The 27,421-nt window shown below is 41.4% G+C and overlaps 1 protein-coding gene and 1 non-coding gene across 2 annotated transcripts in view; one reads left to right on the forward strand and one right to left on the reverse strand.

Moving 5' to 3' along the window:
• The window catches only part of LOC137312259 (uncharacterized), a 100,953-nt gene that overhangs the window by 16,206 nt on the left and 57,326 nt on the right, over positions 1–27,421 (forward strand). The window lies entirely within an intron of this gene.
• Positions 2,065–2,138, reverse strand: trnat-agu (transfer RNA threonine (anticodon AGU)). The gene has a single exon. It is a non-coding gene; the product is annotated as a tRNA-Thr (tRNA).

The following is a 27,421-nucleotide window of genomic DNA, read 5'->3' on the forward strand; positions in this document are numbered from 1 at the left end:
TTATCCGTTTGAAAGATTCATTATCATCCACAATCGTACTCACAGAGATGCAGATTTAATAGTGGTCCAAAAAGCACACAAATTATCTGATTAAAACCTCCAACATTAAAGCCTAAAGTTCGTCCATATTTACAAATTAAATAAGGAGTAAAACTCTTCAAACATTAAGATATTAAAGCTGAAGTATTGAACGCAATAATGTAATCTGAGAGAATAATTACGTACAGATACAGAATGAAACTCACATTCAGATACAGTACCAGAGACACACAGACACAGAATGAATCCAACACTCACAGATACAGAAGGAATCCCAAACTCACATACAGTACTAGAGACTGACAGACACAGAGTTAATCCCACACTCTCATCAAGTACCAGGGACTGATAGGTACAGTATGAATCCCACACTAACATGCAGTATGAGAGACTGCATATAAAGAATGAATCACAAACTCTCACACACACTGCTGACAAGATAGAGAATCAATCCCAAGTTCACACACAGTATCAGTGAGTGACAGATACAGAATGAATCCCACACTAACATACAGTACCAGAGACTGACAGATACAGAATGAATCCCACACTCACACACAGTACCAGAGACTGAGAGATACAGAATGAATCCCACCAAACTATCAGGGAATAAGCACAGACCAGGGATCAGGGCCTTTACCCAGTAAACTATCAGGGAATCAGCACAGACCAGGGATCAGGGCCTTTACCCAGTAAACTATCAGAGAATCAGCACAGACCAGGGATCAGGGCCTTTACCCAGTAAACTATCAGGGAATCAGCACAGACCGGGGATCAGGGCCTTGACCCAGTAAACCATCAGAGAGTCAGCACAGACCAGGGATCAGGGCCTTTCACCTGTCGGAGAGAACATTGTATCACAGATCGCTTGTGATAAACCTACACATTCTGATTTACAGCCGTGCAGAACAGATGTTTGTAGCTGCGATGGCCGAGTGGTTAAGGCGTTGGACTCGAAATCCCCTGGGGATTTCCTGCGTACGTTCGAATCCTGTTCCCAGTGATACTTCTTAAAGTTATGTTTACTGCTCAAATAACGATGAACTGGAGTTGACGAACCGCATTCCCTCTCTCAGAGAGACTCTCCAGTGCGGCTCATGCTTTTAATTCGGAGCCCAATGGTCTCTTGCAAAATTGCAAGACACGTGAAGGAATCTCTCCCAAGCTCCATCTTAAATTCTGCCCGTTCGCAGAACTTGACATTGATCCTATTTCTTCCTATACTTTGATCCCACCTTGTCTCTGTCTCTTGACTCTCCGTGTTTTTCCCTCATGGACTTCTCAGGCTTCGTTGAACGGCCACGGATGATCAAACCTGGAACACCGGCAGTGAAGGGTAAAGATGGAAAGACTGAGACGGGGGGAGTGGCGAGAGGGTGGATTTGGAATTCCTGAGCAACCGCACTGCGCATTTTCCAGATCTGCTTGGAGCACCAATCCCTTCAATTCATCACTTGCAGGGACAATTCAATTCGCGGTTTCTTTTCCCTGAGCTTGGCGAGATCTTAAAAATTGAAAGCGACCAATATCAGAGCGAACCTCGTCACCGACATGATCACAGATACAGAGCGGCCACACTCTGCTTCAGTGAGGGGAAAACCCAGAGCGGTTTCAAGGTTGAATGTAATTGGAAGCAAAGCTCGTTCAATGAAAGTGCAGGTCATTGAGGTGCCTTTAAAGTCCTGATTGTTTGAACTGAATTTCTTTCAAAAGCGCTTGAGATTCAGGTGGAGTGATTTGGGGACTCCTTTTCCCTCTTCGCAAAACTTTGAACTGCAGATCAAGATCCAAAGTCCAGGGCTAAATTAGGGTTTCTCCAGGGTATGAAACATCGAATCAAGAATTATACCCCGACCTCAACGAGCCCAGAAACAAGAACGTGTCACGGACACATTCCATGAGAGGGCTGTCTGTATGATGAAAAGGCATTTTTGAAAAGACCTCCTGATCAGTTCCGTGTTGGATCCTGAACAAAACACAGCACTGTGTGCTTCTCAAATTCACGAAACACCACAAATTACACAAAGGCACCGCTGGGAGTTGAACCCAGGATCTCCTGTTTACTGGACAGGTGCTTTAACCAACTAAGCCACGGTGCCAATTCATGGTACTGTGTCCCACCTCCTCTCATTAATATCTATCAGCTACACGTCACATTCTGTTGGGGGTTCAGACTGTTTGATCTTTGTCCATTTCGCTTGCCCGTTTCCCTGTGAATCCAGATACTGACTGCGTTTCAAGCTGTGTTTATCTTTCTGTGTCCATCAGTGCTTTGATACACGAATGAATATGTGTGCTTGTGTTTGTTTGTTACTTTAAATAAATTAGGGATGGACAATTCTCGCTCTGACACTGCAGAACTAATTGAACAAATTTCACAGTGAAGTGTTGTTTGTTGTGGTGCTGAAACTAAAAAAAATCGTAAAAGGTGCAAAGAGGGAAAACGAGAAAAACTTGTGAGTGAAATTAAGGACAACTTTCAAGGTTTTTACACGTATATTAAGAGAAAGAAGGGTGACTAAGAGTAATGTGGGCCCCTTAAAGACAGATGGAGGTGATATTGTAATTGAAAATCAGGAAATGGCAGACTTGCTAAATACTCACAGAAAAGCATGAGGACAATATAACAGAGACACGAGGAAAACTGAAAATAAATCAAGGGGATTCAGTGTAAGTAAAATAATGGTAATGGAGAAAATAATTAGACTAAAGATAGACAAATCTCCAGGACCTGATGTTTACCATCCCAGGGGACGAAGGGGAATAGGTGAGGAAATTGTACATGCTTTAGTCATGATCGTTCAAAACTCTCTTGATTCAGGAATTGTTCCATGGATTGAAAAAATTCAAATGTCATTCCATTAATTAGGAAAGGTAGGAGAGATAAAACAGGAAATTTTCGACCTATTAGTCTGACGTCTGTTGTGGGGAAGTTACCAGAATCTGTTATTAGGGAAAGAATGACTGAGCACTTGGATAAACATGAATTGATCAGAGAGAGCCAGCATGGATTTGTAAAGTGTAAGTCTAACGAAAATAGTTGAACTTTTTGAAGATGTAACTAACGTGGTAAATGATGGAGTGTCTATGGGGGTTATGTGTATATTGACTTCCAGAGGCATTCGTTAAGGTTTAACATCAGAGACTGTTCTCATTTCTGTTGACATGTGGAATTCAAAGCAACCCATTGACATGGGGAGGGAGTTGGTTTGGAGGTAGGAGACAGAGAGTAGGGTTAATGGGTATGTACTCAAATTGACAGGATGTGATTCGTGGTGTCCCCCAGGGATTTGTTTTAATGAGGCAGATAAAGGAATAGAGAGCGGTATATCCAGGTTTGTTGATGACACCAAGTTAGGAGGCATAGTGAGTAGTGTAGATGGGAGCATAAAGTTGTAAAAGGAAATTGATAGATTCAGTGAGTTGGTAAAACTGTGTCAGATGGAGCTTACATAGAATTACATAGAATGTACATCACAGAAACAGGCAATTCGGCCCAACTAGACTATACCGGTGTTTATGCTGTAGACGAGCCTCCTCCAACCCCTCTTCATCGAACTCGATGAGCAAACACGAATATTCCTTTCTCCTCCATGTGTTTATCTCACTTCACCGTAAATGCATCCATGATATTCGCCTTAACTACTCCTTGTGGGAGCGAGCTGCACATTCTAACGCCTCTCTGGATAAATATGTTTCTCTTGAATGCCAGATTGGATTTATTGATGACTATTATATTCATGGCCCTAAGTTCTGACGTCCCCACTCCCAAAAGTACAAACACCTTATCTACATCTGACCTATCAAACCCTTGCATAATCTTAAAGTCCTGTATCAGGTCACCCTCAGCCTTCTCTTTTCGATACAAAAGAGCCCCAGACTGTTCAAAGTTTCAATCTGGGGAAGTGTGAGGCCATCCACTTTGGCCCGAAGCAAGATAAATCAGAGTATTTTCGAAATGGTGAGAAGCCAGGAACTGTGGGTGAGCAGAGATACTTCGGGAAATCAGGAAGAGTTGGCAGACAGGTGCAAAAAATAATTAAAATGGCTAATGGAATATCGGCCTTTATCTCAAGGGAACTGGAATTCAAAAGGGTGGAAGTTATGTTAGAATTCTATAAACTCTGCTAAGGCCACATTTAGAGTACGGCATTCAGTCCTGGGCACCAGACCTCAGGATGGATATATTGGCCTTGCAGGAGGTGCAGCGCAGAAAGACCAGAATGATACCGGGGCTAAAATGTTTAAATTATGAGGGCAAGTTGCGTGGACAAGGTTTGTATTTCCTCGTGTATAGAGGATTAAGTGGTGATGTAATTCAGGTGTTGAAGGTGATTCAATGATCCAATGGTGGGTGTGTGAGTTGGTGCTGAATCGGTCCCCTTCAGTGAAGAGAGGGTCAGCGGGCGCCTGACAGACACGGCTCGGAACGGGACTCGCTTCTCTCCGGCGGCAGCGGCTGGTTTAGAGAGATCTCTCTGTCTGCTGCTGTTACTCCGCCTCCCGCACTCTGGGAGAACCGCGGAGGTCGGTCCTCATTTTTCTCTTATGGATCCGGCTCCATCCGTTTACTGTTGACGGGAGTGCGTCTGATACCAAGTCAGTCAGAAGCGGGTGCAAATCACAACATAGGCACAGGCCCAAGGACTGGGGACTGGTTTGATATTGGGTCCTTTTTAAGGGACCGGCTGTAGAATGTTTGTATAATAATAATGATCAGAATTAACTTTGATACAATGAAGTTTTTTTCAGTTATTTCCCATTTCCACCCTCACCAGTTTTATACAGTAACAGGTAACAATGTTTGAGGGATGTGATGTCCAGTGTTGGTGGAATCAGTGTGATTTAACTTGATACATTGAAGAATCTCTTGTCTATCCCAGGCTCTTACCTTAGGTTTAGACCCTCACCTGGTTTAAAATCGGTCACTCACTGATATAAATAAACCAGGAACAATCCCGAAACCTCAGCGGGGATATTTGTTCCGATACTTAGTGACCGGCTCGTTGGACCTGCTCATTTCGTGAACTCGCTGGTGTCTCAGCACGTGTGATGACTGAGTGAATCCCTTCCCACGCACGGAGCAGGTGAACAGTCTCTTAACCAATGGGCATGCGTTGATGTGTCAGCAGTTCATTTCTGCTTTTAAGCTCTTCTCACAGTCACTGCATTAAAAGGTGACTCAATAGTGTGAACAAGTTAATGTTTCAGAAGGTGGGATGATCGAGTGAATCTCTTCCCACACACGGAGCAGGTGAAAAGTCTCGCCCCAGTGTGAGTGCGTCGATGTCTCAGCAGTTCGTTTCTGATTTTAAATCTCTTCCCACAGTCAGAACATTTAAAGGTCACTCAGTGTGAACTCGCTGGTGTTTCAGCAGGGTGGATGACCAAGCGAATCCCTTCCCACACACTGAGCAGGTGAACGGCCCCTCCCCAGTGTGAGTGCGTTGGTGTGTCAGCAGATTAAATTTGCTTTGAAACCTCTTCTCACAGTCAGAACATTTAAAAGATCTCTCATCAGTGTGAAGTCGCTGGTGTCTCAGCAGGTTGGATGACTGAGTGAATCCCTTCCCACACACGGAGCAGGTGAACGGCCTCTCCCCAGTGTGAACTCGCTGGTGTTTCAGCAGGCTCGATGAATCAGCGAATCCCTTCCCACACACGGAGCAGGTGAACGGCCTCTCCCCAGTGTGAACTCGCTGGTGTTTCAGCAGGTTCGATGAATGAGCGAATCCCTTCCCACACACGGAGCAGGTGAACGGCCTCTCCCCAGTGTGAACTCGCTGGTGTGACAGAAAGTGTGATGACTGAGTGAATCCATTCCCACACACGGAGCAGGTGAACGGCCTCTCCCCAGTGTGAATGCGTTGGTGTTTCAGCAGTTCAATTTTGCTTTTAAAGCTCTTCTCACAGTCAGAACATTTAAAAGGTCTCTCATCAGTGTGAACTCGCTGGTGTGTCAGCAGGTTGGATGACTGAGTGAATCCCTTCCCACACATGGAGCAGGAGAACGGCCTCTCCCCATTGTGAACTCGCTGGTGTGTCAGCAAGGTGGATGAATGAGCGAATCCCTTCCCACACACTGAGCAAGTGAACGGCCTCTTCCCAGTGTGAACTCGCTGGTGTGACAGAAAGTGTGATGACCGAGCGAATCCCTTCCCACACACGGAGCAGGTGAACGGCCTCTCCCCATTGTGAACTCGCTGGTGTGTCAGCAGGTTGGATGACTGAGTGAATCCCTTCCCACACACGGAGCAGGTGAACGGCCTCTCCCCAGTGTGACTGCGTCGATGAGTTTCCAGCTCTGAAGGGTAACTGAATCCCTTCCCACAGTCCCCACATTTGCACGGTTTCTCCGTGGTCCGTGTGTCCGTGTGTCTCTCCAGGTTGGATGATCAGTTGAAGCCTCGTCCACACACAGAACACGTGTACGGTTTCTCCCCGCTGTGAATGGTGTGATGTTTTTTCTGGCTGTGTAACTGGTGAAAGCTCTTTCCACAGTCAGTGCACTGGAACACTCTCACTCGGGTGTGTGTGTGTCTCGGTGCTTTTCCACTCACACTGATGTTTGAAATCTTCTCCCACAGATGGAACAGACAAACATTTCTCCTTCCACATTCAAAGGCCGACGATATTCAGGTCCTGATGAATCGAGTGACTCTGTCAGATCTTGACGTGATCTTTGGTTTGAGTTTCCCTCTGTAAATCCTCCCCTGTAAAAGGAGTTTATAAAAGTTATCACTGGAAGTACAGGATGGAAATTCAGATCAGATAACTCTACTTTCTATGGAACATTATTTCCTCTCTCATTCCTCAAAGCTGAAAATCCCCTGTCCCACACACTCTCCCTCCTCCCTGTGCTGAAATCCAAACCCATCGCATCATCTTTCAGTGGCCCGAAACCATGAGTGAAAGGGTGAGAGAGTGTGAGAGAGTGAGTGTGAGAGAGAGTGTGAGAGAGACAGTGTGAGAGAGAGAGAGAGTGAGTACAGCAGTGGGCTCAGTGTGGAGAATGAAGTGGGGCAGGTGGAGCCTATTTCATTGGGGCAGCAGTGATCATAATTTCATTCGGTTTAGAACAGTTATGGAAAAGGACAGGGGACAGTCAAATGTGAAAATTCTTAACTGGATGAGGGCTAATTTCATGAGTTAAAAAGGGATCTTGTCCAGGTGGATTGGAATCAAAAATTGGCAGGCAGAACAGTAATTGAACAATGGGAGGCCTTCAAGGAGGAGTTGGTTTGGGTACAGAGCAGACAGATTCCCACGAGGAGGAAAGGAACAGCATCCAAAGCAAGAGCTCCCTGGATGACTGAAGATATGGAGATCACCATTTCTCCTTCATTTACAGACGCTCCCTGACCGATCACCATTTCTCCTTCATTTACAGACGCTCCCTGACCGATCACCAATTCTCCTTCATTTACAGACGCTCCCTGACCGATCACCATTTCTCCTTCATTTACAGACGCTCCCTGACCGATCACCATTTCTCCTTCATTTACAGACGCTCCCTGACCGATCACCATTTCTCCTTCATTTGCAGACGCTCCCTGACCGATCACCATTTCTCCTTCATTTACAGACGCTCCCTGACCGATCACCATTTCTCCTTCATTTACAGACGCTCCCTGATTCGATGAGTCACGAGGTTTGACGCTGACACTGCGCATGCTCGGAGGCCGCGGGCCGTGTGTTGAGTTTCTGGTCTGATCTAAACCGGAGCCCCCGGAGTGTAGAGAGAGAGAGGAGAATGTTCACTGTTTGATATTCGGGCCCGGGGCCGCACTCGGGGTTTGTGAAGCCCCCGCCCCCTCCCCCGGGGTTTATTAACCCGCTCCCCCCGCCCATCTCTCACCTGTTGCCGACACGATCTCGGCCTCACTCCCCGCCCGCCGCGCATGCTCAGCTCACACTGCCCGGGTGATTGACGGGAGCTCCGGACCAATAGGAAGAGCGGAGAGGGGCTGGAGGACCGAGCGGGCGGTTGGTCCTCCAACCAATGGGAGTGGGAGAGGGGCGGGACTTGCGGCACCGAGTAGGCGGGGCTGAGCCCGGATCTCCCTCATTGGCTGAAACTCTGCATCAATTTTAAACCTGATTGATGTCAAACTCGAGGGAAAAAACTGGACTTTAATAAAGGACAAAGAGGAGGGAATATTGGAGGGAATAACACAGTGTAGGGATAAAATGGATTAATTCAGGACAGACAGCAGGGAATATTGGAGGGAATAACCCAGTGTAGGGATAAAATGGATTAATTCAGGACAGACAGCAGGGAATATTGGAGGGAATAACACAGTGTAGGGATAAAATGGATTAATTCAGGACAGACAGCAGGGAATATTGGAGGGAATAACACAGTGTAGGGATAAAATGGATTAATTCAGGACAGACAGCAGGGATTATTGGAGGGAATAACACAGTGTAGGGATAAAATGGATTAATTCAGGACAGACAGCAGGGATTATTGGAGGGAATAACACAGTGTAGGGATAAAATGGATTAATTCAGGACAGACAGCAGGGATTATTGGAGGGAATAACACAGTGTAGGGATAAAATGGATTAATTCAGGACAGACAGCAGGGATTATTGGAGGGAATAACACAGTGTAGGGATAAAATGGATTAATTCAGGACAGACAGCAGGGAATATTGGAGGGAATAACACAGTGTAGGGATAAAATGGATTAATTCAGGACAGACAGCAGGGAATATTGGAGGGAATAACACAGTGTAGGGATAAAATGGATTAATTCAGGACAGACAGCAGGGAATATTGGAGGAAATAACACAGTGTAGGGATAAAATGGATTAATTCAGGACAGACAGCAGGGATTATTGGAGGGAATAACACAGTGTAGGGATAAAATGGATTAATTCAGGACAGACAGCAGGGATTATTGGAGGGAATAACACAGTGTAGGGATAAAATGGATTAATTCAGGACAGACAGCAGGGAATATTGGAGGGAATAACACAGTGTAGGGATAAAATGGATTAATTCAGGACAGACAGCAGGGAATATTGGAGGAAATAACACAGTGTAGGGATAAAATGGATTAATTCAGGACAGACAGCAGGGATTATTGGAGGGAATAACACAGTGTAGGGATAAAATGGATTAATTCAGGACAGACAGCAGGGATTATTGGAGGGAATAACACAGTGTAGGGATAAAATGGATTAATTCAGGACAGACAGCAGGGAATATTGGAGGAAATAACACAGTGTAGGGATAAAATGGATTAATTCAGGACAGACAGCAGGGATTATTGGAGGAAATAACACAGTGTAGGGATAAAATGGATTAATTCAGGACAGACAGCAGGGATTATTGGAGGGAATAACACAGTGTAGGGATAAAATGGATTAATTCAGGACAGACAGCAGGGAATATTGGAGGAAATAACACAGTGTAGGGATAAAATGGATTAATTCAGGACAGACAGCAGGGAATATTGGAGGGAATAACACAGTGTAGGGATAAAATGGATTAATTCAGGACAGACAGCAGGGAATATTGGAGGAAATAACACAGTGTAGGGATAAAATGGATTAATTCAGGACAGACAGCAGGGATTATTGGAGGAAATAACACAGTGTAGGGATAAAATGGATGAATTCAGGACAGACAGCAGGGAATATTGGAGGGAATAACACAGTGTAGGGATAAAATGGATTAATTCAGGACAGACAGCAGGGATTATTGGAGGAAATAACACAGTGTAGGGATAAAATGGATGAATTCAGGACAGACAGCAGGGAATATTGGAGGGAATAACACAGTGTAGGGATAAAATGGATTAATTCAGGACAGACAGCAGGGAATATTGGAGGGAATAACACAGTGTTGGGATAAAATGGATTAATTCAGGACAGACAGCAGGGAATATTGGAGGGAATAACACAGTGTAGGGATAAAATGGATTAATTCAGGACAAACAGCAGGGAATATTGGAGGGAATAACACAGTGTAGGGATAAAATGGATTAATTCAGGACAGACAGCAGGGAATATTGGAGGGAATAACACAGTGTAGGGATAAAATGGATTAATTCAGGACAGACAGCAGGGAATATTGGAGGGAATAACACAGTGTAGGGATAAAATGGATTAATTCAGGACAGACAGCAGGGAATATTGGAGGCAATAACACAGTGTAGGGATAAAATGGATTAATTCAGGACAGACAGCAGGGATTATTGGAGGCAATAACACAGTGTAGGGATAAAATGGATTAATTCAGGACAGACAGCAGGGATTATTGGAGGCAATAACACAGTGTGGGGATAAAATGGATTAATCCAGGACAGACAGCAGGGATTATTGGAGGAAATAACACAGTGTCGGGATAAAATGGATTAATTCAGGACAGACAGCAGGGAATATTGGAGGAAATAACACAGTGTGGGGATAAAATGGATTAATTCAGGACAGACAGCAGGGATTATTGGAGGGAATAACACAGTGTAGGGATAAAATGGATTAATTCAGGACAGACAGCAGGGATTATTGGAGGAAATAACACAGTGTAGGGATAAAATGGATTAATTCAGGACAGACAGCAGGGAATATTGGAGGAAATAACACAGTGTAGGGATAAAATGGATTAATTCAGGACAGACAGCAGGGATTATTGGAGGAAATAACACAGTGTAGGGATAAAATGGATTAATTCAGGACAGACAGCAGGGAATATTGGAGGGAATAACACAGTGTAGGGATAAAATGGATTAATTCAGGACAGACAGCAGGGTATATTGGAGGGAATAACACAGTGTAGGGATAAAATGGATTAATTCAGGACAGACAGCAGGGAATATTGGAGGGAATAACACAGTGTAGGGATAAAATGGATTAATTCAGGACAGACAGCAGGGAATATTGGAGGGAATAACACAGTGTAGGGATAAAATGGATTAATTCAGGACAGACAGCAGGGAATATTGGAGGGAATAACACAGTGTAGGGATAAAATGGATTAATTCAGGACAGACAGCAGGGAATATTGGAGGTAATAACACAGTGTGGGGATAAAATGGATTAATTCAGGACAGACAGCAGGGATTATTGGAGGGAATAACACAGTGTAGGGATAAAATGGATCAATTCAGGACAGACAGCAGGGAATATTGGAGGGAATAACACAGTGTAGGGATAAAATGGATTAATTCAGGACAGACAGCAGGGATTATTGGAGGAAATAACACAGTGTAGGGATAAAATGGATTAATTCAGGACAGACAGCAGGGATTATTGGAGGGAATAACACAGTGTAGGGATAAAATGGATTAATTCAGGACAGACAGCAGGGAATATTGGAGGGAATAACACAGTGTAGGGATAAAATGGATTAATTCAGGACAGACAGCAGGGAATATTGGAGGAAATAACACAGTGTAGGGATAAAATGGATTAATTCAGGACAGACAGCAGGGATTATTGGAGGAAATAACACAGTGTCGGGATAAAATGGATTAATTCAGGACAGACAGCAGGGATTATTGGAGGAAATAACACAGTGTAGGGATAAAATGGATTAATTCAGGACAGACAGCAGGGAATATTGGAGGAAATAACACAGTGTAGGGATAAAATGGATTAATTCAGGACAGACAGCAGGGAATATTGGAGGAAATAACACAGTGTAGGGATAAAATGGATTAATTCAGGACAGACAGCAGGGAATATTGGAGGAAATAACACAGTGTAGGGATAAAATGGATTAATTCAGGACAGACAGCAGGGATTATTGGAGGAAATAACACAGTGTAGGGATAAAATGGATTAATTCAGGACAGACAGCAGGGATTATTGGAGGAAATAACACAGTGTAGGGATAAAATGGATTAATTCAGGACAGACAGCAGGGAATATTGGAGGAAATAACACAGTGTACGGATAAAATGGATTAATTCAGGACAGACAGCAGGGAATATTGGAGGAAATAACACAGTGTAGGGATAAAATGGATTAATTCAGGACAGACAGCAGGGAATATTGGAGGAAATAACACAGTGTAGGGATAAAATGGATTAATTCAGGACAGACAGCAGGGATTATTGGAGGGAATAACACAGTGTAGGGATAAAATGGATTAATTCAGGACAGACAGCAGAGAATATTGGAGGGAATAACACAGTGTAGGGATAAAATGGATTAATTCAGGACAGACAGCAGGGAATATTGGAGGGAATAACACAGTGTAGGGATAAAATGGATTAATTCAGGACAGACCGCAGGGAATATTGGAGGGAATAACACAGTGTAGGGATAAAATGGATTAATTCAGGACAGACAGCAGGGATTATTGGAGGAAATAACACAGTGTAGGGATAAAATGGATTAATTCAGGACAGACAGCAGGGATTATTGGAGGAAATAACACAGTGTAGGGATAAAATGGATTAATTCAGGACAGACAGCAGGGAATATTGGAGGGAATAACACAGTGTAGGGATAAAATGGATTAATTCAGGACAGACAGCAGGTAATATTGGAGGCAATAACACAGTTTAGGGATAAAATGGATTAATTCAGGACAGACAGCAGGGATTATTGGAGGAAATAACACAGTGTAGGGATAAAATGGATTAATTCAGGACAGACAGCAGGGATTATTGGAGGAAATAACACAGTGTAGGGATAAAATGGATTAATTCAGGACAGACAGCAGGGATTATTGGAGGAAATAACACAGTGTAGGGATAAAATGGATTAATTCAGGACAGACAGCAGGGATTATTGGAGGAAATAACACAGTGTAGCGATAAAATGGATTAATTCAGGACAGACAGCAGGGATTATTGGAGGAAATAACACAGTGTAGGGATAAAATGGATTAATTCAGGACAGACAGCAGGGATTATTGGAGGAAATAACACAGTGTAGGGATCAAATGGATTAATTCAGGACAGACAGCAGGTATTATTGGAGGAAATAACACAGTGTAGGGATAAAATGGATTAATTCAGGACAGACAGCAGGGATTATTGGAGGGAATAACACAGTGTAGGGATAAAATGGATTAATTCAGGACAGACAGCAGGGAATATTGGAGGAAATAACACAGTGTAGGGATAAAATGGATTAATTCAGGACAGACAGCAGGGATTATTGGAGGGAATAACACAGTGTAGGGATAAAATGGATTAATTCAGGACAGACAGCAGGGATTATTGGAGGAAATAACACAGTGTAGGGATAAAATGGATTAATTCAGGACAGACAGCAGGGATTATTGGAGGAAATAACACAGTGTAGGGATAAAATGGATTAATTCAGGACAGACAGCAGGGATTATTGGAGGACATAACACAGTGTAGGGATAAAATGGATTAATTCAGGACAGACAGCAGGGATTATTGGAGGCAATAACACAGTGTAGGGATAAAATGGATTAATTCAGGACAGACAGCAGGGATTATTGGAGGCAATAACACAGTGTGGGGATAAAATGGATTAATCCAGGACAGACAGCAGGGATGATTGGAGGAAATAACACAGTGTAGGGATAAAATGGATTAATTCAGGACAGACAGCAGGGATTATTGGAGGCAATAACACAGTGTAGGGATAAAATGGATTAATTCAGGACAGACAGCAGGGATTATTGGAGGAAATAACACAGTGTAGGGATAAAATGGATTAATTCAGGACAGACAGCAGGGATTATTGGAGGAAATAACACAGTGTAGGGATAAAATGGATTAATTCAGGACAGACAGCAGGGATTATTGGAGGAAATAACACAGTGTAGGGATAAAATGGATTAATTCAGGACAGACAGCAGGGATTATTGGAGGAAATAACACAGTGCAGGGATAAAATGGATTAATTCAGGACAAACAGGGATTATTGGAGGAAATAACACAGTGTCGGGATAAAATGGATTAATTCAGGACAGACAGCAGGGATTATTGGAGGAAATAACACAGTGCAGGGATAAAATGGATTAATTCAGGACAAACAGGGATTATTGGAGGAAATAACACAGTGTAGGGATAAAATGGATTAATTCAGGACAGACAGCAGGGAATATTGGAGGAAATAACACAGCGTAGGGATAAAATGGATTAATTCAGGACAGATAGCAGGGATTATTGGAGGAAATAACACAGTGTCGGGATAAAATGGATTAATTCAGGACAGACAGCAGGGATTATTGGAGGAAATAACACAGTGTAGGGATAAAATGGATTAATTCAGGACAGACAGCAGGGAATATTGGAGGAAATAACACAGCGTAGGGATAAAATGGATTAATTCAGGACAGACAGCAGGGATTATTGGAGGAAATAACACAGTGCAGGGATAAAATGGATTAATTCAGGACAGACAGCAGGGAATATTGGAGGAAATAACACAGTGTAGGGATAAAATGGATTAATTCAGGACAGACAGCAGGGAATATTGGAGGAAATAACACAGTGTAGGGATAAAATGGATTAATTCAGGACAGACAGCAGGGAATATTGGAGGAAATAACACAGTGTAGGGATAAAATGGATTAATTCAGGACAGACAGCAGGGAATATTGGAGGAAATAACACAGCGTAGGGATAAAATGGATTAATTCAGGACAGACAGCAGGGAATATTGGAGGAAATAACACAGCGTAGGGATAAAATTGATTAATTCAGGACAGACAGCAGGGATTATTGGAGGAAATAACACAGTGTAGGGATAAAATGGATTAATTCAGGACAGACAGCAGGGATTATTGGAGGAAATAACAGTGTAGGGATAAAATGGATTAATTCAGGACAGACAGCAGGGATTTTTGGAGGAAATAACACAGTGTAGGGATAAAATGGATTAATTCAGGACAGACAGCAGGGAATATTGGAGGAAATAACACAGTTTAGGGATAAAATGGATAATTCAGGACAGACAGCAGGGAATATTGGAGGGAATAACACAGTGTAGGGATAAAATGGATTAATTCAGGACAGACAGCAGGGATTATTGGAGGAAATAACACAGTGTGGGGATAAAATGGATTAATTCAGGACAGACAGCAGGGATTATTGGAGGAAATAACACAGTGTAGGGATAAATGGATTAATTCAGGACAGACAGCAGGGATTATTGGAGGAAATAACACAGTGTAGGGATAAAATGGATTAATTCAGGACAGACAGCAGGGATTATTGGAGGAAATAACACAGTGTGGGGATAAAATGGATTAATTCAGGACAGACAGCAGGGATTATTGGAGGGAATAACACAGTGTAGGGATAAAATGGATTAATTCAGGACAGACAGCAGGGATTATTGGAGGAAATAACACAGTGTAGGGATAAAATGGATTAATTCAGGACAGACAGCAGGGAATATTGGAGGAAATAACACAGTGTAGGGATAAAATGGATTAATTCAGGACAGACAGCAGGGATTATTGGAGGAAATAACACAGTGTAGGGATAAAATGGATTAATTCAGGACAGACAGCAGGGAATATTGGAGGAAATAACACAGTGTAGGGATAAAATGGATTAATTCAGGACAGACAGCAGGGATTATTGGAGGAAATAACACAGTGTAGGGATAAAATGGATTAATTCAGGACAGACAGCAGGGAATATTGGAGGAAATAACACAGTGTAGGGATAAAATGGATTAATTCAGGACAGACAGCAGGGATTATTGGAGGAAATAACACAGTGTAGGGATAAAATGGATTAATTCAGGACAGACAGCAGGGAATATTGGAGGAAATAACACAGTGTAGGGATAAAATGGATTAATTCAGGACAGACAGCAGGGATTATTGGAGGAAATAACACAGTGTAGGGATAAAATGGATTAATTCAGGACAGAGAACAGGGAATATTGGAGGGAATAACACAGTGTCGGGATAAAATGGATTAATTCAGGACAGACAGCAGGGATTATTGGAGGAAATAACACAGTGTCGGGATAAAATGAATTAATTCAGGACAGACAGCAGGGAATATTGGAGGGAATAACACAGTGTAGGGATAAAATGGATTAATTCAGGACAGACAGCAGGGATTATTGGAGGAAATAACACAGTGTAGGGATAAAATGGATTAATTCAGGACAGACAGCAGGGATTATTGGAGGAAATAACACAGTGTCGGGATAAAATGAATTAATTCAGGACAGACAGCAGGGAATATTGGAGGGAATAACACAGTGTAGGGATAAAATGGATTAATTCAGGACAGACAGCAGGGAATATTGGAGGAAATAACACAGTGTAGGGATAAAATGAATTAATTCAGGACAGACAGCAGGGATTATTGGAGGAAATAACATAGTGTGGGGATAAAATGGATTAATTCAGGACAGACAGCAGGGATTATTGGAGGAAATAACACAGTGTAGGGATAAAATGGATTAATTCAGGACAGACAGCAGGGATTATTGGAGGAAATAACACAGTGTAGGGATAAAATGAATTAATTCAGGACAGACAGCAGGGAATATTGGAGGGAATAACACAGTGTAGGGATAAAATGGATTAATTCAGGACAGACAGCAGGGATTATTGGAGGAAATAACACAGTGTAGGGATAAAATGAATTAATTCAGGACAGACAGCAGGGAATATTGGAGGGAATAACACAGTGTAGGGATAAAATGGATTAATTCAGGACAGACAGCAGGGATTATTGGAGGAAATAACACAGTGTAGGGATAAAATGAATTAATTCAGGACAGACAGCAGGGATTATTGGAGGAAATAACACAGTGTAGGGATAAAATGGATTAATTCAGGACAGACAGCAGGGAATATTGGAGGGAATAACACAGTGTAGGGATAAAATGGATTAATTCAGGACAGAGAGCAGGGAATATTGGAGGGAATAACACAGTGTAGGGATAAAATGGATTAATTCAGGACAGACAGCAGGGATTATTGGAGGAAATAACACAGTGCAGGGATAAAATGGATTAATTCAGGACAAACAGGGATTATTGGAGGAAATAACACAGTGTAGGGATAAAATGGATTAATTCAGGACAGACAGCAGGGAATATTGGAGGAAATAACACAGCGTAGGGATAAAATGGATTAATTCAGGACAGATAGCAGGGATTATTGGAGGAAATAACACAGTGTAGGGATAAAATGGATTAATTCAGGACAGACAGCAGGAATTATTGGAGGAAATAACACAGTGTAGGGATAAAATGGATTAATTCAGGACAGACAGCAGGGAATATTGGAGGAAATAACACAGCGTAGGGATAAAATGGATTAATTCAGGACAGACAGCAGGGATTATTGGAGGAAATAACACAGTGCAGGGATAAAATGGATTAATTCAGGACAGACAGCAGGGAATATTGGAGGAAATAACACAGCGTAGGGATAAAATGGATTAATTCAGGACAGACAGCAGGGATTATTGGAGGAAATAACACAGTGTAGGGATAAAATGGATTAATTCAGGACAGACAGCAGGGAATATTGGAGGAAATAACACAGTGTAGGGATAAAATGGATTAATTCAGGACAGACAGCAGGGATTATTGGAGGAAATAACACAGTGTAGGGATAAAATGGATTAATTCAGGACAGACAGCAGGGAATATTGGAGGGAATAACACAGTGTAGGGATAAAATGGATTAATTCAGGACAGACAGCAGGGAATATTGGTGGAAATAACACAGCGTAGGGATAAAATGGATTAATTCAGGACAGACAGCAGGGATTATTGGAGGAAATAACAGTGTAGGGATAAAATGGATTAATTCAGGACAGACAGCAGGGATTTTTGGAGGAAATAACACAGCGTAGGGATAAAATTGATTAATTCAGGACAGACAGCAGGGATTATTGGAGGAAATAACACAGTGTAGGGATAAAATGGATTAATTCAGGACAGACAGCAGGGAATATTGGTGGAAATAACACAGCGTAGGGATAAAATGGATTAATTCAGGACAGACAGCAGGGATTATTGGAGGAAATAACAGTGTAGGGATAAAATGGATTAATTCAGGACAGACAGCAGGGATTTTTGGAGGAAATAACACAGTGTAGGGATAAAATGGATTAATTCAGGACAGACAGCAGGGAATATTGGAGGAAATAACACAGTTTAGGGATAAAATGGATAATTCAGGACAGACAGCAGGGAATATTGGAGGGAATAACACAGTGTAGGGATAAAATGGATTAATTCAGGACAGACAGCAGGGATTATTGGAGGAAATAACACAGTGTGGGGATAAAATGGATTAATTCAGGACAGACAGCAGGGATTATTGGAGGAAATAACACAGTGTAGGGATAAATGGATTAATTCAGGACAGACAGCAGGGATTATTGGAGGAAATAACACAGTGTAGGGATAAAATGGATTAATTCAGGACAGACAGCAGGGAATATTGGAGGAAATAACACAGTGTAGGGATAAAATGGATTAATTCAGGACAGACAGCAGGGATTATTGGAGGAAATAACACAGTGTAGGGATAAAATGGAATAATTAAGGACAGAGAACAGGGAATATTGGAGGGAATAACACAGTGTAGGGATAAAATGGATTAATTCAGGACAGACAGCAGGGATTATTGGAGGAAATAACACAGTGTGGGGATAAAATGGATTAATTCAGGACAGACAGCAGGGATTATTGGAGGAAATAACACAGTGTAGGGATAAAATGGATTAATTCAGGACAGACAGCAGGGATTATTGGAGGAAATAACACAGTGTCGGGATAAAATGAATTAATTCAGGACAGACAGCAGGGAATATTGGAGGGAATAACACAGTGTAGTGATAAAATGGATTAATTCAGGACAGACAGCAGGGAATATTGGAGGAAATAACACAGTGTAGGGATAAAATGAATTAATTCAGGACAGACAGCAGGGATTATTGGAGGAAATAACACAGTGTGGGGTTAAAATGGATTAATTCAGGACAGACAGCAGGGATTATTGGAGGGAATAACACAGTGTAGGGATAAAATGGATTAATTCAGGACAGACAGCAGGGAATATTGGAGGAAATAACACAGTGTAGGGATAAAATGGATTAATTCAGGACAGACAGCAGGGAATATTGGAGGAAATAACACAGTGTCGGGATAAAATGGATTAATTCAGGACAGACAGCAGGGATTATTGGAGGGAATAACACAGTGTAGGGATAAAATGGATTAATTCAGGACAGACAGCAGAGAATATTGGAGGGAATAACACAGTGTAGGGATAAAATGGATTAATTCAGGACAGACAGCAGGGAATATTGGAGGAAATAACACAGTGTAGGGATAAAATGGATTAATTCAGGACAGACAGCAGGGAATATTGGAGGGAATAACACAGTGTAGGGATAAAATGGATTAATTCAGGACAGACAGCAGGGATTATTGGAGGAAATAACACAGTGTAGGGATAAAATGGATTAATTCAGGACAGACAGCAGGGATTATTGGAGGAAATAACACAGTGTAGGGATAAAATAGATTAATTCAGGACAGACAGCAGGGAATATTGGAGGGAATAACACAGTGTAGGGATAAAATGGATTAATTCAGGACAGACAGCAGGTAATATTGGAGGCAATAACACAGTTTAGGGATAAAATGGATTAATTCAGGACAGACAGCAGGGATTATTGGAGGAAATAACACAGTGTAGCGATAAAATGGATTAATTCAGGACAGACAGCAGGGATTATTGGAGGAAATAACACAGTGTAGGGATAAAATGGATTAATTCAGGACAGACAGCAGGGATTATTGGAGGAAATAACACAGTGTAGGGATAAAATGGATTAATTCAGGACAGACAGCAGGGATTATTGGAGGAAATAACACAGTGTAGGGATAAAATGGATTAATTCAGGACAGACAGCAGGGATTATTGGAGGAAATAACACAGTGTAGGGATAAAATGGATTAATTCAGGACAGACAGCAGGGATTATTGGAGGAAATAACACAGTGTAGGGATAAAATGGATTAATTCAGGACAGACAGCAGGGATTATTGGAGGCAATAACACAGTGTAGGGATAAAATGGATTAATTCAGGACAGACAGCAGGGAATATTGGAGGGAATAACACAGTGTAGGGATAAAATGGATTAATCCAGGACAGACAGCAGGGATTATTGGAGGAAATAACACAGTGTAGGGATAAAATGGATTAATTCAGGACAGACAGCAGGGATTATTGGAGGAAATAACACAGTGTAGGGATAAAATGGATTAATTCAGGACAGACAGCAGGGATTATTGGAGGCAATAACACAGTGTAGGGATAAAATGGATTAATTCAGGACAGACAGCAGGGATTATTGGAGGAAATAACACAGTGTAGGGATAAAATGGATTAATTCAGGACAGACAGCAGGGATTATTGGAGGAAATAACACAGTGTAGGGATAAAATGGATTCATTCAGGACAGACAGCAGGGATTATTGGAGGAAATAACACAGTGTAGGGATAAAATGGATTAATTCAGGACAGACAGCAGGGATTATTGGAGGAAATAACACAGTGTAGGGATAAAATGGATTAATTCAGGACAAACAGGGATTATTGGAGGAAATAACACAGTCTAGGGATAAAATGGATTAATTCAGGACAGACAGCAGGGATTATTGGAGGAAATAACACAGTGTCGGGATAAAATGGATTAATTCAGGACAGACAGCAGGGATTATTGGAGGAAATAACACAGTGCAGGGATAAAATGGATTAATTCAGGACAAACAGGGATTATTGGAGGAAATAACACAGTGTAGGGATAAAATGGATTAATTCAGGACAGATAGCAGGGATTATTGGAGGAAATAACACAGTGTCGGGATAAAATGGATTAATTCAGGACAGACAGCAGGGATTATTGGAGGAAATAACACAGTGTAGGGATAAAATGGATTAATTCAGGACAGACAGCAGGGAATATTGGAGGAAATAACACAGCGTAGGGATAAAATGGATTAATTCAGGACAGATAGCAGGGATTATTGGAGGAAATAACACAGTGTCGGGATAAAATGGATTAATTCAGGACAGACAGCAGGGATTATTGGAGGAAATAACACAGTGCAGGGATAAAATGGATTAATTCAGGACAGACAGCAGGGAATATTGGAGGAAATAACACAGGGTAGGGATAAAATGGATTAATTCAGGACAGACAGCAGGGATTATTGGAGGAAATAACACAGTGCAGGGATAAAATGGATTAATTCAGGACAGACAGCAGGGAATATTGGAGGAAATAACACAGCGTAGGGATAAAATGGATTAATTCAGGACAGACAGCAGGGAATATTGGAGGAAATAACACAGCGTAGGGATAAAATTGATTAATTCAGGACAGACAGCAGGGAATATTGGAGGAAATAACACAGTGTAGGGATAAAATGGATTAATTCAGGACAGACAGCAGGGATTATTGGAGGAAATAACACAGTGTAGGGATAAAATGGATTAATTCAGGACAGACAGCAGGGAATATTGGTGGAAATAACACAGCGTAGGGATAAAATGGATTAATTCAGGACAGACAGCAGGGATTATTGGAGGAAATAACAGTGTAGGGATAAAATGGATTAATTCAGGACAGACAGCAGGGATTTTTGGAGGAAATAACACAGTGTAGGGATAAAATGGATTAATTCAGGACAGACAGCAGGGAATATTGGAGGAAATAACACAGTTTAGGGATAAAATGGATAATTCAGGACAGACAGCAGGGAATATTGGAGGGAATAACACAGTGTAGGGATAAAATGGATTAATTCAGGACAGACAGCAGGGATTATTGGAGGAAATAACACAGTGTGGGGATAAAATGGATTAATTCAGAACAGACAGCAGGGATTATTGGAGGAAATAACACAGTGTAGGGATAAATGGATTAATTCAGGACAGACAGCAGGGATTATTGGAGGAAATAACACAGTGTAGGGATAAAATGGATTAATTCAGGACAGACAGCAGGGATTATTGGAGGAAATAACACAGTGTGGGGATAAAATGGATTAATTCAGGACAGACAGCAGGGATTATTGGAGGGAATAACACAGTGTAGGGATAAAATGGATTAATTCAGGACAGACAGCAGGGATTATTGGAGGAAATAACACAGTGTAGGGATAAAATGGATTAATTCAGGACAGACAGCAGGGAATATTGGAGGAAATAACACAGTGTAGGGATAAAATGGATTAATTCAGGACAGACAGCAGGGATTATTGGAGGAAATAACACAGTGTAGGGATAAAATGGATTAATTCAGGACAGACAGCAGGGAATATTGGAGGAAATAACACAGTGTAGGGATAAAATGGATTAATTCAGGACAGACAGCAGGGATTATTGGAGGAAATAACACAGTGTAGGGATAAAATGGATTAATTCAGGACAGACAGCAGGGAATATTGGAGGAAATAACACAGTGTAGGGATAAAATGGATTAATTCAGGACAGACAGCAGGGATTATTGGAGGAAATAACACAGTGTAGGGATAAAATGGATTAATTCAGGACAGACAGCAGGGAATATTGGAGGAAATAACACAGTGTAGGGATAAAATGGATTAATTCAGGACAGACAGCAGGGATTATTGGAGGAAATAACACAGTGTAGGGATAAAATGGATTAATTCAGGACAGAGAACAGGGAATATTGGAGGGAATAACACAGTGTAGGGATAAAATGGATTAATTCAGGACAGACAGCAGGGATTATTGGAGGAAATAACACAGTGTGGGGATAAAATGGATTAATTCAGGACAGACAGCAGGGATTATTGGAGGAAATAACACAGTGTAGGGATAAAATGGATTAATTCAGGACAGACAGCAGGGATTATTGGAGGAAATAACACAGTGTAGGGATAAAATGGATTAATTCAGGACAGACAGCAGGGATTATTGGAGGAAATAACACAGTGTCGGGATAAAATGAATTAATTCAGGACAGACAGCAGGGAATATTGGAGGGAATAACACAGTGTAGGGATAAAATGGATTAATTCAGGACAGACAGCAGGGAATATTGGAGGAAATAACACAGTGTAGGGATAAAATGAATTAATTCAGGACAGACAGCAGGGATTATTGGAGGAAATAACATAGTGTGGGGATAAAATGGATTAATTCAGGACAGACAGCAGGGATTATTGGAGGAAATAACACAGTGTAGGGATAAAATGGATTAATTCAGGACAGACAGCAGGGATTATTGGAGGAAATAACACAGTGTAGGGATAAAATGAATTAATTCAGGACAGACAGCAGGGAATATTGGAGGGAATAACACAGTGTAGGGATAAAATGGATTAATTCAGGACAGACAGCAGGGATTATTGGAGGAAATAACACAGTGTAGGGATAAAATGAATTAATTCAGGACAGACAGCAGGGATTATTGGAGGAAATAACACAGTGTAGGGATAAAATGGATTAATTCAGGACAGACAGCAGGGAATATTGGAGGGAATAACACAGTGTAGGGATAAAATGGATTAATTCAGGACAGAGAGCAGGGAATATTGGAGGGAATAACACAGTGTAGGGATAAAATGGATTAATTCAGGACAGACAGCAGGGATTATTGGAGGAAATAACACAGTGCAGGGATAAAATGGATTAATTCAGGACAAACAGGGATTATTGGAGGAAATAACACAGTGTAGGGATAAAATGGATTAATTCAGGACAGACAGCAGGGAATATTGGAGGAAATAACACAGCGTAGGGATAAAATGGATTAATTCAGGACAGACAGCAGGGATTATTGGAGGAAATAACACAGTGTAGGGATAAAATGGATTAATTCAGGACAGACAGCAGGGAATATTGGAGGAAATAACACAGCGTAGGGATAAAATGGATTAATTCAGGACAGACAGCAGGGATTATTGGAGGAAATAACACAGTGCAGGGATAAAATGGATTAATTCAGGACAGACAGCAGGGAATATTGGAGGAAATAACACAGCGTAGGGATAAAATGGATTAATTCAGGACAGACAGCAGGGAATATTGGAGAAAATAACACAGCGTAGGGATAAAATTGATTAATTCAGGACAGACAGCAGGGATTATTGGAGGAAATAACACAGTGTAGGGATAAAATGGATTAATTCAGGACAGACAGCAGGGAATATTGGTGGAAATAACACAGCGTAGGGATAAAATGGATTAATTCAGGACAGACAGCAGGGATTATTGGAGGAAATAACAGTGTAGGGATAAAATGGATTAATTCAGGACAGACAGCAGGGATTTTTGGAGGAAATAACACAGTGTAGGGATAAAATGGATTAATTCAGGACAGACAGCAGGGAATATTGGAGGAAATAACACAGTTTAGGGATAAAATGGATAATTCAGGACAGACAGCAGGGAATATTGGAGGAAATAACACAGTGTAGGGATAAAATGGATTAATTCAGGACAGACAGCAGGGATTATTGGAGGAAATAACACAGTGTGGGGATAAAATGGATTAATTCAGGACAGACAGCAGGGATTATTGGAGGAAATAACACAGTGTAGGGATAAATGGATTAATTCAGGACAGACAGCAGGGATTATTGGAGGAAATAACACAGTGTAGGGATAAAATGGATTAATTCAGGACAGACAGCAGGGAATATTGGAGGAAATAACACAGTGTAGGGATAAAATGGATTAATTCAGGACAGACAGCAGGGATTATTGGAGGAAATAACACAGTGTAGGGATAAAATGGATTAATTCAGGACAGAGAACAGGGAATATTGGAGGGAATAACACAGTGTAGGGATAAAATGGATTAATTCAGGACAGACAGCAGGGATTATTGGAGGAAATAACACAGTGTGGGGATAAAATGGATTAATTCAGGACAGACAGCAGGGATTATTGGAGGAAATAACACAGTGTAGGGATAAAATGGATTAATTCAGGACAGACAGCAGGGATTATTGGAGGAAATAACACAGTGTCGGGATAAAATGAATTAATTCAGGACAGACAGCAGGGAATATTGGAGGGAATAACACAGTGTAGGGATAAAATGGATTAATTCAGGACAGACAGCAGGGAATATTGGAGGAAATAACACAGTGTAGGGATAAAATGAATTAATTCAGGACAGACAGCAGGGATTATTGGAGGAAATAACACAGTGTGGGGTTAAAATGGATTAATTCAGGACAGACAGCAGGGATTATTGGAGGAAATAACACAGTGTAGGGATAAAATGGATTAATTCAGGACAGACAGCAGGGATTATTGGAGGAAATAACACAGTGTAGGGATAAAATGAATTAATTCAGGACAGACAGCAGGGAATATTGGAGGGAATAACACAGTGTAGGGATAAAATGGATTAATTCAGGACAGACAGCAGGGATTATTGGAGGAAATAACACAGTGTAGGGATAAAATGAATTAATTCAGGACAGACAGCAGGGATTATTGGAGGAAATAACACAGTGTAGGGATAAAATGGATTAATTCAGGACAGACAGCAGGGAATATTGGAGGGAATAACACAGTGTAGGGATAAAATGGATTAATTCAGGACAGAGAGCAGGGAATATTGGAGGGAATAACACAGTGTAGGGATAAAATGGATTAATTCAGGACAGACAGCAGGGATTATTGGAGGAAATAACACAGTGCAGGGATAAAATGGATTAATTCAGGACAAACAGGGATTATTGGAGGAAATAACACAGTGTAGGGATAAAATGGATTAATTCAGGACAGACAGCAGGGAATATTGGAGGAAATAACACAGCGTAGGGATAAAATGGATTAATTCATGACAGATAGCAGGGATTATTGGAGGAAATAACACAGTGTAGGGATAAAATGGATTAATTCACGACAGACAGCAGGGATTATTGGAGGAAATAACACAGTGTAGGGATAAAATGGATTAATTCAGGACAGACAGCAGGGAATATTGGAGGAAATAACACAGCGTAGGGATAAAATGGATTAATTCAGGACAGACAGCAGGGATTATTGGAGGAAATAACACAGTGCAGGGATAAAATGGATTAATTCAGGACAGACAGCAGGGAATATTGGAGGAAATAACACAGCGTAGGGATAAAATGGATTAATTCAGGACAGACAGCAGGGAATATTGGAGAAAATAACACAGCGTAGGGATAAAATTGATTAATTCAGGACAGACAGCAGGGATTATTGGAGGAAATAACACAGTGTAGGGATAAAATGGATTAATTCAGGACAGACAGCAGGGAATATTGGTGGAAATAACACAGTGTAGGGATAAAATGGATTAATGCCGGACAGACAGCAGGGATTATTGGAGGAAATAACAGTGTAGGGATAAAATGGATTAATTCAGGACAGACAGCAGGGATTTTTGGAGGAATTAACACAGTGTAGGGATAAAATGGATTAATTCAGGACAGACAGCAGGGAATATTGGAGGAAATAACACAGTTTAGGGATAAAATGGATAATTCAGGACAGACAGCAGGGAATATTGGAGGGAATAACACAGTGTAGGGATAAAATGGATTAATTCAGGACAGACAGCAGGGATTATTGGAGGAAATAACACAGTGTGGGGATAAAATGGATTAATTCAGGACAGACAGCAGGGATTATTGGAGGAAATAACACAGTGTATGGATAAATGGATTAATTCAGGACAGACAGCAGGGATTATTGGAGGAAATAACACAGTGTAGGGATAAAATGGATTAATTCAGGACAGACAGCAGGGAATATTGGAGGAAATAACACAGTGTAGGGATAAAATGGATTAATTCAGGACAGACAGCAGGGATTATTGGAGGAAATAACACAGTGCAGGGATAAAATGGATTAATTCAGGACAGAGAACAGGGAATATTGGAGGGAATAACACAGTGTAGGGATAAAATGGATTAATTCAGGACAGACAGCAGGGATTATTGGAGGAAATAACACAGTGTGGGGATAAAATGGATTAATTCAGGACAGACAGCAGGGATTATTGGAGGAAATAACACAGTGTAGGGATAAAATGGATTAATTCAGGACAGACAGCAGGGATTATTGGAGGAAATAACACAGTGTAGGGATAATATGGATTAATTCAGGACAGACAGCAGGGATTATTGGAGGAAATAACACAGTGTAGGGATAAAATGAATTAATTCAGGACAGACAGCAGGGAATATTGGAGGGAATAACACAGTGTAGGGATAAAATGGATTAATTCAGGACAGACAGCAGGGAATATTGGAGGAAATAACACAGTGTAGGGATAAAATGAATTAATTCAGGACAGACAGCAGGGATTATTGGAGGAAATAACACAGTGTGGGGATAAAATGGATTAATTCAGGACAGACAGCAGGGAATATTGGAGGGAATAACACAGTGTAGGGATAAAATGGATTAATTCAGG

Source organism: Heptranchias perlo, unplaced genomic scaffold, assembly GCF_035084215.1.
Source record: "Heptranchias perlo isolate sHepPer1 unplaced genomic scaffold, sHepPer1.hap1 HAP1_SCAFFOLD_413, whole genome shotgun sequence".
Taxonomy (NCBI): domain Eukaryota; kingdom Metazoa; phylum Chordata; class Chondrichthyes; order Hexanchiformes; family Hexanchidae; genus Heptranchias; species Heptranchias perlo.